The 12,875-nt window shown below is 32.6% G+C and overlaps 1 pseudogene; it reads left to right on the top strand.

The window, feature by feature from the left end:
• Nucleotides 1-331: 331 nt before the first annotated feature.
• Nucleotides 332-3,516, top strand: LOC141489264 (dnaJ homolog subfamily B member 6 pseudogene; annotated as a pseudogene).
• Nucleotides 3,517-12,875: the final 9,359 nt, after the last annotated feature.

The following is a 12,875-nucleotide window of genomic DNA, read 5'->3' as shown; positions in this document are numbered from 1 at the left end:
TGGATAAGGGATTCTCCTCACAGCTCCAGGGCAGAGGAACTGGGAAGTGGAGCAAAGTCTCTCATAGGACTTTGAAGGAATTGAAACAGCTGAAAAATCCTGAAAATCTTAGAAAAGTGCATCCTGCACCCTCGAAGCAGAGCTAAACCTTACCAAGGAATTAAAAATATCAAGTCATAGGCTGGGGAAATGATCAATCAACAGAAGAAAAAGAATCTGACCATAGACAATTGCTTTGGTCCTATGTTGGATCAAAATAAACACTCAGAAGAAGATAAAGTCAAAACTTCTATATCCAAAGCCTCCACAAAATATGAATTGATCTTAAGTAATGGACGAGCTCAAAAAAGACTTTGAAAATCAGGTAAAGGACATAGTTGAAAGATTGCAAAGAAAAATGAGAGCAAAGAGGGAAAATCATTAAAGCCTATTCAGTAGCTTGATGCAGGAGACACACACAAACAAAAAATACTGATGCAAATAAATCTTAAAGACAAGTTTAGGTTAAAGGGAAAAAACAGTCCAAGGAGGCAAAGAATGTTTTAAAAAGCAGAATTGGTTAGATGGAAAATGAGATAGAAAAGTAGAAAAGTCTCTGAAGAAATTAATTCCTTGAAATGTAAAATGGAACTAAGAGAAGACAGTGATGATGATGATGATAACAAAGGATGACTTTGTGAGATTGATTTTACCCTCTTCATTGTTTTTTGATACTGGTAATTTAGTTCTTTCTTTTGTTAATCAAATAATACAGAACGTTTATCTCCTAATATTTTTTCATAAAAGTAATTCTTAGTTTTATCTGTCTTTAAATTTCATTAATTTACTCTTAATTTTTTCATTAATTTCCTCTTTCATAATTATTTCCTGATTATTTCATAATTAATAAGTTCATAATTTAATGATGAATTTAAAATTTTTAATTTATTTTATTCAGGATTGTAAATTTGTTCTTTATATAGTTTTTGCTAGTTGCATGAATGATTCATTGCATCCTTTTTCTCAATTTTATGCATGTAAGCAATTACATAGATAAAATTTCCACTAATAAATGATTTTGCTTCTTTCCACAATTTTGGTATGATGTCATTGTCATTGTCTTTTATGACAGTGTTGATTATTACTATTGTTTATTGTTTTATTTACTTGTTCTTAAAAATAAGGCTATTTAATTTTCATTTTTTTTATTTTATGGTCATTTACTATATGTAATTTTTATTTCCTCATAACCTGAAAAGGAAGTCTTTAGTACTTTTTGTTTTTGACATTTGATTGTGAGATTTTGGGGGGGATTTTGTTTTTTTTTTTTATGGGTTTTTTAAATTTTTTTGTCCTAATGCATGGCCAATTTTTATGTAAGTTTTATGTGCTGCAAAGAACATGATATTTCTTTATAACAAAATTCTGTTTTCTCCAGAGATCTAAAATACCTATCTTTTCTAAAATTCTATTCCCCTTCTTAGCTTCTTTCCTTTTAATTTTGCTTATCTAATTCAGAAAGACAGAGAATGAATTCTCCTACTAATACAGTTTAACTGTAAATGTCTTCTTCTAAATCCTTTAACATAACATCTAAGCATTTGGATGCTATACTCTTGATGAATATATGTTTAATATTAATATTATATCATTGTTTATGTTACCTTTTAGAAAGTTTCCTTTCTTACCCCTCTTAATTAGGTCTATTTTTGCTTTTGCTTTTTTCTTATACTTTTTTGTTTCCTGTTACCTAATCTCTCTTCACCATGATTTGCTTCTGATCGCTGACTCCTTCAATCTGTCCTCCTTTTTGTCATCTTCTGTCACTTTTCTTCTCATCAATTTTACTTTTAAAGGTATTATTTTTCTGTCATTTTTCTGTTCCTTTTCTTTTTTTCATTATTCCCTGCAAGACTCTCATTACATTTCTGAATTTTTCTTCTAATTCTTTGTTTTTTAAAATTCTTTTTATGTTATTCCAAGAAGTTTTTGCATTTGAGACCAATTCAAATCCCCTTTCTGACATCACATGGTGACATTTTGTAACTGTTTTGCTCTTCTGAGATTGGGTTCTAATCCTCCCTGTTAACATATTAAATTTCTATGTTAAGTGATCTTTATTTTACTCACTTTGAAAGTTAAACTGTGCTGCAGGAGTACAAGAGCATGCTTCCAAGTTTTTTGTGTTTAGGGTTGGGTGTGTGCCTCCTGGCTTTGTCCATTAGTGTGCCATGTACTTATGGCTTACTCCTTGCACTGAGATTACCTAATTTTGGAGTATATTTTTCAATAACATACTGGGTCTTGAAGTTTGCCTTCTGTGCTGGGGCAATGGTCCTTAATGATGGCCTCCCCTACTACTTACTGGTCTGCTGCATTAGGACCCATATTTTTATTTACTCAGTTTTGCTATACAAAGGGCTTCCCACTGGTTTTCCAGTTCCCTTACTGAGCTGGACTGCTCTATTGTTTTACTCATGTGGGACAAAATATTCCTGAATTTCCTCCAAGATATCTTTATATGAAAAGTTGTTTCATTCTCTGTTTTTAAGGATTCTATGGCTTTAGATGCAGTTTAGAGGCTTCTTTTTTGTTGTTTTGTTGTTTTATTTTTTGTTTTTGTTTTTTTACGAGGCAAATGGCATTAAGTGGCATGCCCAAGACCACAAAGCTAGGTAATTATTATGTGTCTGAGGCCGGATTTGAACCCAGGTCCTCCTGACTCCAGGGCCAGTGCTCTATCCACTGCACCACCTAGCTGCCCCCTAGAGGCTTCTTTTAAGGTTATTTCAGAGACAGTTTTGAAAAAGTTCCAGGAACTTCTGAACCTCTCTAGGTGTGCAGAGACATGCCTCACCCAAGGATATTAAAAAAGCGTATCGTAAATTGGCACTTAAGTGGCACCCTGATAAAAATCCTGAAAATAAAGAAGAAGCAGAAAGGAGATTCAAACAAGTAGCTGAGGCATATGAGGTCTTATCAGATGCCAAAAAATGGGACATCTATGACAAATATGGAAAAGAAGGATTAAATGGTGGAGGTGGAGGAGGTGGAAGTCATTTTGATAATACATTTGAATATGGATTCACATTCCGGAACCCAGATGATGTCTTCAGGGAATTTTTTGTTGGAAGGGACCCATTTTCATTTGACTTCTTTGACCAATTTGAGGACTTTTTTGGAAGTCTCAGAGGGACTCGTGGAAACAGAAGCAGAGGTGCAGGACCCTTTTTTTCTGCCTTTGGTGGATTTCCAGGTTTTGGAAGTGGACTTTCATCATTTGATACAGAATTTACTTCATTCGGTTCTGTGGGCCATGGAGGCCTTACTTCGTTCTCTTCTACATTATTTGGTGGTAGTGGGATGGGTAACTTCAAGTCCAAATCAACTACAACTAAAATAGTAAATGGCAGAAAGATCACTACAAAGAGAACTGTTGAGAATGGTCAAGAAAGAGTAGAAGTTGAAGAAGATGTCCAGTTAAAGTCCTTAACAATAAATGATAAGGAGCAGCTGCTACGCTTGGATAATAAGTAATTCAATGCATGCATTTAACAGAAATATTAAGCTATTACAAGAACTCTTTCAGTATAATTGTACTTAATCTAAAGTATTTATAAATGGCTCATCGAAGCACCTATTTGTCATAGACTTTTGAGTTTATTGTTGGGACCACATTAATAGGATGATTTTTTGTCTTTAAAAATTGTTGTAAATTTCTGTATGAACTTTGCTTTTTATTAAAATTAATCCAAGGTGAACAGTGATCCTTCAGTAGTGCTAGGGCAAAATGTACACATGAATTTCCATTTTGTTTGAAATGTGAGCCAAGTAGTAGTTTAAGTCTGCTGTGAAGTTAACATTTCCAGGATGAAAGTTTTTTTTTAATTTCAATTTTTTAAAAGTATTTAGTAGTAAAAGGTATTAATACTTTAATGGTAATACATTTCTGGTTTGAAATAAATTAAGGATGTTTTCTAGTTGTGCATGAATGCTGCAAAACTTAGTAAGTTTTGACAGTTGTTTAAATAATAATGTTAAGCCTAGGCAAAAAAAAAGTAAATCTGGTAAACTGGGTATTTGTCATTTGCTAAAAAAAAAGAAAATGAATAAATGCTAATGTTTGTGGTGAAAAAAAAAAAAAAAAGTTGTGCCAGGCCCAGTTTTACTGCTTATATATGGTCCTGGGCAAGAAGGAACCAAACCATTCCCAATGAGTACAGAAGAAATAGTAACAGGAAGATGCTGACTCTGAATACTTAGAGGAAAACTGAGATCGCTGTCTCTGTTCCAGGCTACAAGGACAACTGAAGATTACCACAGCTGGAGATGGAGAAAGATCTTTTACAGCACCATGTGCAGAAGAGTTCCAGCAGTGGCTTGAAAGGTGAAAGGAGTGAAGAGGTTAGATTCTGACCAACATTCTTTAGGACAGAAATACCCTCCTCCCACACCATAGGACAAGAATCTAATACTTAGTTGCTATTTTTTTTAAAAGAACAGGAAAATGAGATAGAAATTGACCCTAGACAGTTACTTGGGAGGTAGAGATGACTGGGATTCATCTTCAGAGGAAGACATTGAAACAACTAAAACCTCTCTTACCCTAAATCATAACATCAAATGTCTTTTTGGTCGAAAAGAAATCATAGAAAAACTCAAAAAAATCCTTTTAGAAATCAAACAGTAGAGATTGAGGAAAAATAAAATAAATTATTTTAATTCTGGAAAAACAATATAAAGAAAATTATGTAAAGAAATACACTCACTGGAAATCAGATCCAGTATCTTAAGGAAGAAAAGAACTTCAAAAATTATAATGTATCAAAGGGAAGCCAGTGAAGTTATAGGAGACTAATAAATATATAAAAAGTACAAGGAAAAAAGAAATATAAAAGAATGCAAAACATGTCATAAGAAAAAATAACTTTTCTGAAAAACAAATCAAAAGGACAAACCATAATATTCAGAGTAACTGAAAGCTATGATCAAAAAAAGAATCTTTATACAATGATAAAAGACATATTTAAAAAAAATGTCCTGGGAGACTTCCAGCCTATACAAATATCTCCTGGCTTTCCCTCAGAATTAATATGAATCCAGCTTGTTAACAGACTTCAAATCCACAAAATCCAGAAATAACAAAGGAAAAGAATATTTACCAACATGGTCTATCTCAGTGGAATGTGGGTGAGCCAGGGGCAAAGAGTACACAACCAGTGCTAGGGTAGTGGGGTGAGAACTGGAATTAACCTCACAACAGCCTTGGAAACTCTGGCTTTGTGAGCAGACTGGAGAGCAGCACAGTGGGCGGGAGAGTTCCAGTGTCGTGGGTATACATCAATCTGGTCAGTTCTACTGGCCTGAAGGATCAGGAACCATGTTTCCAGTTGACCCCCATCCCCACCCCAATCTCTGTGAGAGAAAGGGATTTTTTCCAGAGAAAACAGAGTAACAACCATCCCAGTACTCCCAGGGTCAGGTATGGGCAGTAGCTATTTCTGGGTACTGAGTGAATAATAAGAAGACTAACTAAACAAACTAAGGGCCCAGCCCACATTGTTCAAGGATAATTCAGAACCTGCTACTGCCCCCCTAGGCCTAGGGATTGGGCTAAAAATCAAGATCATAAACACTCCAGAGACTACTTCTGGTACCCCCTACTGGCCGAGCAACTTGGAATTACTAAGCCCAGTGAGCAAAGCCTACAGGGTTTTCAAAACTGAAGGTCTCTGAACCAGCCCCTCTCCCAACATAAGATCCTAGGAAAATGGAGAAAAGCCAGCAGAAGGGGGGATCACTTGAATGCTACCTTGAAGGCAAAGACCCTAATTCAGAGAGAGCTAGAAATTCAGAGGAGAATATGAATTGGTCTCCATCCCAGACAGACTTCTTAGAAGAGATCAGGAAGCAGTTTAAAGATCAATTGGAAAAACTGGGAAAAGAAACTCAATGAAAATTAACACCCTGCAACAAGAAAACAAATCCTTATAAAATAACATTGGATAACAGCAAAAAAGAAAACAATTCTCTCAAAAACCTCAATGGAGAAAATGGAAAACTCTTTCAAAAATACAATTGACCAATTGGAAAAAGGAGTTGCAAATGGTAAATGAAGATAATTCTTCTATAAAAAAAAATAATGGAATCTATGGAAACTGATGACTTCCTGAGACAAGAAGAATTTGTTAAACAAAACCAAAAAATCGAAAATTTTGTAGAAAATGTAAGATATCTCATCAGCAAAACCACTGACCTTGAGAATAGATCCAGAAGAGACAACTTAAGAATCATTGATCTTCTTGAAAACAATGAAGAGAAAAAAAATCCAGAACTCAATATTACAGGATTTAGCGATGGAAAATTGCCCTGATACCATGGAACCAGAGATCACAATTGTTATTGAAAGAATACATTGATCCCCTCCTGTTATTCATCAAAAAATGAACACACCAATAAATATCGTTGCCAAATTCCAGAACTATCACATAAAAGAGAAAATCCTGCCAGCACTCAGAAAGAAACAATTTACATACAAATGAGTCACAATAAGTTTTACACAGGGCCTGGCTCCATCATTTAAGGAATATAAGGGCCTGGGATGCAATATTCTAAACAGCAAGGGAGCTTGAAATGCAACAAATAATTTGGTATCTGGCAAACGTAAGCCTTCTCTTCGAGGAAAAAACCTGGACATTTAATGAAATAGGAGACTTCTAAATTTTCCTAATGTAAAGCCCAGAGCTAAATTGAAAATTTGAACTTCAAGCAGTACAGTCAAGAGATACATTCACAGGTAAAGAAAGGACAAAGAAAAAAAAAAACTGCTATCCAACAAGATGAAATGTGTGAGAAAGATTCTTGTAACTCTTGAGAAATGTAAATCTATTAGAGAGAGTATACTTACGAGAAATGATGGACACTCATGACTCATCCATGACTCTGATAGAATGATTTTATAACAATATACCCTTAAAAAGGGTGACAGTAAAAAGACAAGAGGATGGGGGTGGGGATTGAATGGGGGTAAAATCACATTACATAAAGAGGTCCAAAGGACTTATTGCAATATAGGGCAAGAAAGGAAGAGGAGGAGAGAACTTCCTGAAACTTCCTCTCATCAGACTTGGCTAAAGGTTACCATACACACATTCAGTTACAGGAAGAAACTTATCTTATTTCAAGTATTAAAAGGGGAAAGGTTGAGCGGTAAGAAAAAGAGGAGCTAACAAAAGAAAGTTAAGGAAGAAGGGTCAAAGGGAAAAGGGCATGAAAGTAGATGGGGGTTGTATATAAGGGACCAAACACAATGAAAGTGGTGGTATTCAGAAGCCAAATACTGGGGAATATGGATAAAGTGGAAAAAAGGTGGGGGGACAGAGGAAAGATAGCATGGTGATCAATAAAGAGTTAGTAATTGTAATTTTGAATATGACTGGGATGAACTTTTCCATGAAACATAAGCTAACTGCAGAGTGGATTAAAAACCAGAATCATACAATATGTTGCTTACAAGATATAGATAAATCTAATCATAAAATAAACAAGAAAGAAGTTAAGGAGGTAAATAGAATGATCGAAAATGTAGACAATATAGACATTTGGAAGAAACTGATTTGGGATATAAAGGAATATAATATTTTTCTGCAATACATGGCACTTACACAAAAATTCACCATGTACTAGGGCATAACAATCTTAGAATCAAATGAAGAAATGAAGAAATAGTGAATATATCCTTCTCAGATCATAATGCAAAATCTCATGAAATAATGGTCCATGGAGAGATAGACCTAACATTCATTGGAAACTAAATAGCCTAATTTTAGTGAATGAGTGGATGGATCAAACAACAAATTATAGAAAGTATTTATGATTTCATCATAGATATTGACAACAATGAAACACTATACCGACACATATGGGACATAGCCAAGGCAGTTGTCAGGGGATATATTATATATTTTAATGCTTATATTAATAATAAATTAGAGAAAGAAAAAAAATCAATGAACTAAACATGAAACTAAAAAAACAGAGAAAGAACAAATTAAAAATCCCCAATTAAATACCAAATTAGAAATTCTAAAAATTAAAGGAGAAATTAATGAAATATCAACAAAATTGTTGAACTAATAAATAAAACCAAGAGTTGTTTTTTTTTATGAAAAAACACAATGAAATTGATAAAACTTCTGGCTAACTTGATATAAAAAAAAGAAAGAAGAAAACCAAATTGCTAATAACATAAATGAAAAAAGTGAACTCACCATCAAAGAGGTGGAAATTAAAGTCATAATTCAAGAATTACTGTGCCAAATTGTATACCAAAAAACTTGATAATATAAGTGAAATGGAAATGGAAATGGAAAGTTGCCCAGGTTAAATGAAGAGGAAATTAAATACCTAAAAGAAATTTAGCAAGCCATTATTGAAATCCCTAAGAAAATATCTCTAGGACCAGATGGAATCACAAGTGAATTCTCTCAATCATTTAAGGAACACTTGGTTCCAATACTATGTAAACTCTTTGGAAAAATATTTTAAGACAGATCTCTGCATATCTCTTTGTATGACAACAATATACTGCTGATACTTAAACCAGGAAGGCTCAAAACAGAGAAACTATAGACTTACTTCCGTAATGTATATAGATGCAAAATTCTTAAATAAAATCTTAGAAAAGTAATTACACCAAATTATCACTAGGATAACACACTATGACTAAGCAAAATTTATCTAAGGAATACAGGATTGTTTCAATATTAATAAAACTGTTAGCATAATTAATTATATCAATAAAAAGCTTATCAGAGATCATATGATTATCTCAGTAGATGCTGAAAAAGCCTTTGACAAAAATACAGCACCCATTCCTATGAAAAAACACTGCAAAGGTTAGAAGTAAATGGATTATTCCTTAGATTGATTAGCTTTATCTACCTGAAACTATCAACAACCATTATATTCAATGGTGATAAGCTAGAGGCATTATGAATAATATCTGAAGAGAAACAAGGATGCCCATTACCACCATTACTATTCAATATTGTGTGAGAAATGTTAGCTTCAGAAATAAGGGAGGAAAAAGAAATCAATGGATTTAGAATTGGGAAGGAAGAAATAAAACTCTCAATTTTTTACAGATGACATACATGTTGGTATACCTAGAGAATCCTTAAAATTCATCTAAAAAACTATTAGAAACAATTATCAACTTTAGCACAGTCACAGGATATAAAATACACCCTCATAAATACACAGCATTTCTATATATTACTAGAAAGATACAGCAGCAGCAATAGCTACAAAGAGAAATACCATCCAAAGAAACCCCAGACAATTGAAAATATTTGGGAGGTCAAGGCTGACTCTGAAACTCTATGACAACAACTACAAAACACTTCTCAGACAAATAAAGCACCTTATCATGGGTATGCCAAGCTAATTTAATAAAAAGAACAATTCTACCATAATTAAACTACTTATTTTGAGCTCTGCCAAACAAAATTGCAAAGAATTTCTTTAATGAGCTATAAAAATTGTGAGTAAATTCATATGAAGAAATTAAAAGTCTAGAATTTCCAGGAATGTAAAGAAAAAAAGTTCAAAAGAAGATGCATAGCCCTACCAGATCTAAAATTATAGAGCATCAGTTGTCAAAACTGCGTGGTACTCACCAAGAAATAGAGTGGTAGATGAGTGGACTAGTCTAAGTGCAAAAGAGAAATCTGGAAATATTTATAGTAATCTGCAGTTTTATAAGCCCAATGAGTCCAGCTTCTGGGATAGAAACTCTCTCTTTGATAAAGAGTAGTTAGGAAAATTGGAAGTTAGTATGGCAGAAACTTGAATTAGACCAAGATCTTACACCCTACACCAAGATAAGATCAAAATGGTTACAGGATTTAGAAATGAAAGACAATATTATGAACAAACTAGTAGATCCAGGAAGAGTTTGTCTGTCAGATTGATTTAAAGGGAAGCAGTTTATGACTAAGAAAGTGATGGAGAACATCATTAAAAAGAAACTAGATAATTTTGATTACATTAAGTTGAAAAGCTTTTGCACAGTCAAAACCACTGTAACCAAAATCAAAAGAAATATAATACATTAGAAAACAATATTTATAACTAGTATTTTTGACACTGAACTCATTTCTAAAAGATATACAGAATTGGGTCAAATTAAAAAAAAATTCCCTAATTTACAAATATTTGAATCATATGCAGAGGCAATTTACAGATGATGAAATCAAAGTGATCCATAATCATATGAAAAAGTGATCTAAATAATTACTTATTAGAGAAATGCAAATTAAAGCATCTCTAAGATACCACATCATACTTCTCAGAATGACCAATATCACCAGAAAGGACAATAATCACTGTTAGAAGGGATGTGGCTAATTTGGGACACTAATACTTTTAGTTGGAAATGTGAACTCATAGACCCTTTCTGGAGATCAATTTGGAATTATGCCAAAAGGGAAATTAAAATGTGTAAACACTTTTATCCAGCAATACCACTACATGCTCTAAACCCTGAAGAGATCACAAAAAATGGTAAAAGCATCACTTTGTCAAAAATATTCTTAGCAGCTCTGTTTGTGGTAGCAAAGAATTGGAAATTGAACGAATGTTCATAAATTGGGGAATGCTTAAAGCAATTGTGGCATATGTATGTTATGTTCTATTAGAAACCATGAGGCATGGGAATTCAGAGAAGCCTGGATGGATTTCCATGCACTGATGTTGATTGAGATGATATCAGCAGAACCAGAAGAACATTGTAGACCATAATAGCAACATGGGGTTAATCATCAATCTTAATGAACTTGCTCATTTCATTGGTCCAACAATAACAGACAATTTAAAGGTATCTGCAATGGGTAAAACCATCTAAATCCAAAGAAAGAATTGTGGAGATTAAACAAAGACCAAAGAACTTTAATTTTAAAAATGATATTATGTAATTTTGCTATCATATATATATATATATATATATATATATATATATATATATACATATATATATATATATTCATTTAGGATATGATTTTTCTCTCAACACATTCAATTTTATTTAGTGTATAGCATGGAAACTATATAAAGCCTATCAGGCTGTCTTCTGTGGCAGGTGGGGGGAGGCAAGAGAGATTAGGGTAAAAATTGTGAGATTCAATTAAAAAAGTTAAAAAAAAAGATTCCTGAAATGTTAGAATAAGTTGGGAATTTAAATTAAAAAAAACACTTTACTGATTATCCCTGGAAGGGAATGTTGGGAGGAAAACTAATAGGAATTGCATAGCTAACTTAACAAATACCCAGGCTAAGAGCTAATATTAAACTACCAAGACAACAAAGAAAAAATTGAAATATGGTGGATGCATAGACTTGAAGGATACCTAGCAGAGACTGCTTTAAAAAAAATCATAGTTCAGGGCATTTAAGTAGCACAATGGATAGAGCCCTGAATTCAGGAGAACCCAAGTTCAAATCTGACCTCAGACACTTAATAATTACCTAGCTATGTGACTTTGGGCAAGTCATTTAACCACATTGCCTTTCAATGACTTTAAATAAATAATAAATAAAATATAAATATATATATATATATATAAATATATAAATGTATAAAATAATAAATAATAAATAAATAATAAAAAACATAGGTCTTGAAAACCACATACTGAAGAGAAAAAGAATTTGGATTGTGGCTGAAAATATCAAACTTTGAAAAATTTAGCATAATCCAGAACAAAAAATAATATGACATTCAATAAATTGTCAAACTTTCTAATTTTTGTTGCAAAAAGACTTGAAATAATTACAAAATTTGAAATAAATAAACTAAAGAAATTAAACATCAAAAACCTAATTACAAGGGAATTAATAAGGAAAATTTTAATATCTCTAAATGGAATTATATTCACCATTGATATTAGTAACTTGAGAGCTTAAAGGAAAAACTTGGATAGAGCTGAATGGATTGAGATTCTTAAAAGCAAAATGTTATAGGAGCACTTTTTTTAAAAGGGTTATCATATCATACAAATGAGGTGTGAGAAGACGGAATTTATAAAGAGGTATCAGACAAGGAAGGAGAACTAATTTTCTCAATGGGGAATAGGTTAATGATCCAATACATATATATGAATTCATATATGTGCATATATGCATGACATGTATATATGTGCACATGTGTACACACACTGTTTTATATGTAAATATCTCTTGATTTAAGAACAAAATAAGTGATTAGGTAGGATACTGAGTTAGAATATGAGGGCATAGGTTAGAGGGCACAATAAGGAGAGAGGGGTAGGTTAAGGTATAGAGGGGCAAGTTAGTGAGCAGAATTAAGTAAAGGAGTGAGAAGGAGTTGATGGTTTCAGAAAGTGTAATAAAATGAGTGCTGCACTGAAACCACATTATATAACCTTCTATAAATATATATGTAGCTATGTGTATACATTTACGTATATTCAGGCATGTGTTCATGTATGTATATATAAATATGTATAAGTACATGTATATGTATATTTGTCTGTGGGTATGCACATTTATGTGAATATATATACATGTATGTGTATATGTATGTATATGTTTGTATATGTGTTTTATAAGAGGGTATACACACATTTCATATATAGACACATATTTCATATATACATATATGTACATAGGTATATATTGTTATGAATTATATAGAGAACTACAGGGGCATGAAAAATTAACAGTGCACAGCATAGTACAGTGGACAGAAGAAAATCTACAAGAAGGCAATGATGAACAATTTTGAACATTTTGTGTAAAATTTATTATATAGGTTTTCTTGAAACAGAAATTTATTGCTTTATATTATGAATCCTCTCTTTTTTGCTATACACATA

This window comes from Macrotis lagotis, chromosome 5, assembly GCF_037893015.1.
Source record: "Macrotis lagotis isolate mMagLag1 chromosome 5, bilby.v1.9.chrom.fasta, whole genome shotgun sequence".
NCBI classification, from domain to species: Eukaryota; Metazoa; Chordata; class Mammalia; order Peramelemorphia; family Peramelidae; genus Macrotis; species Macrotis lagotis.
This window is presented reverse-complemented; position numbering and strand designations above follow the sequence as displayed.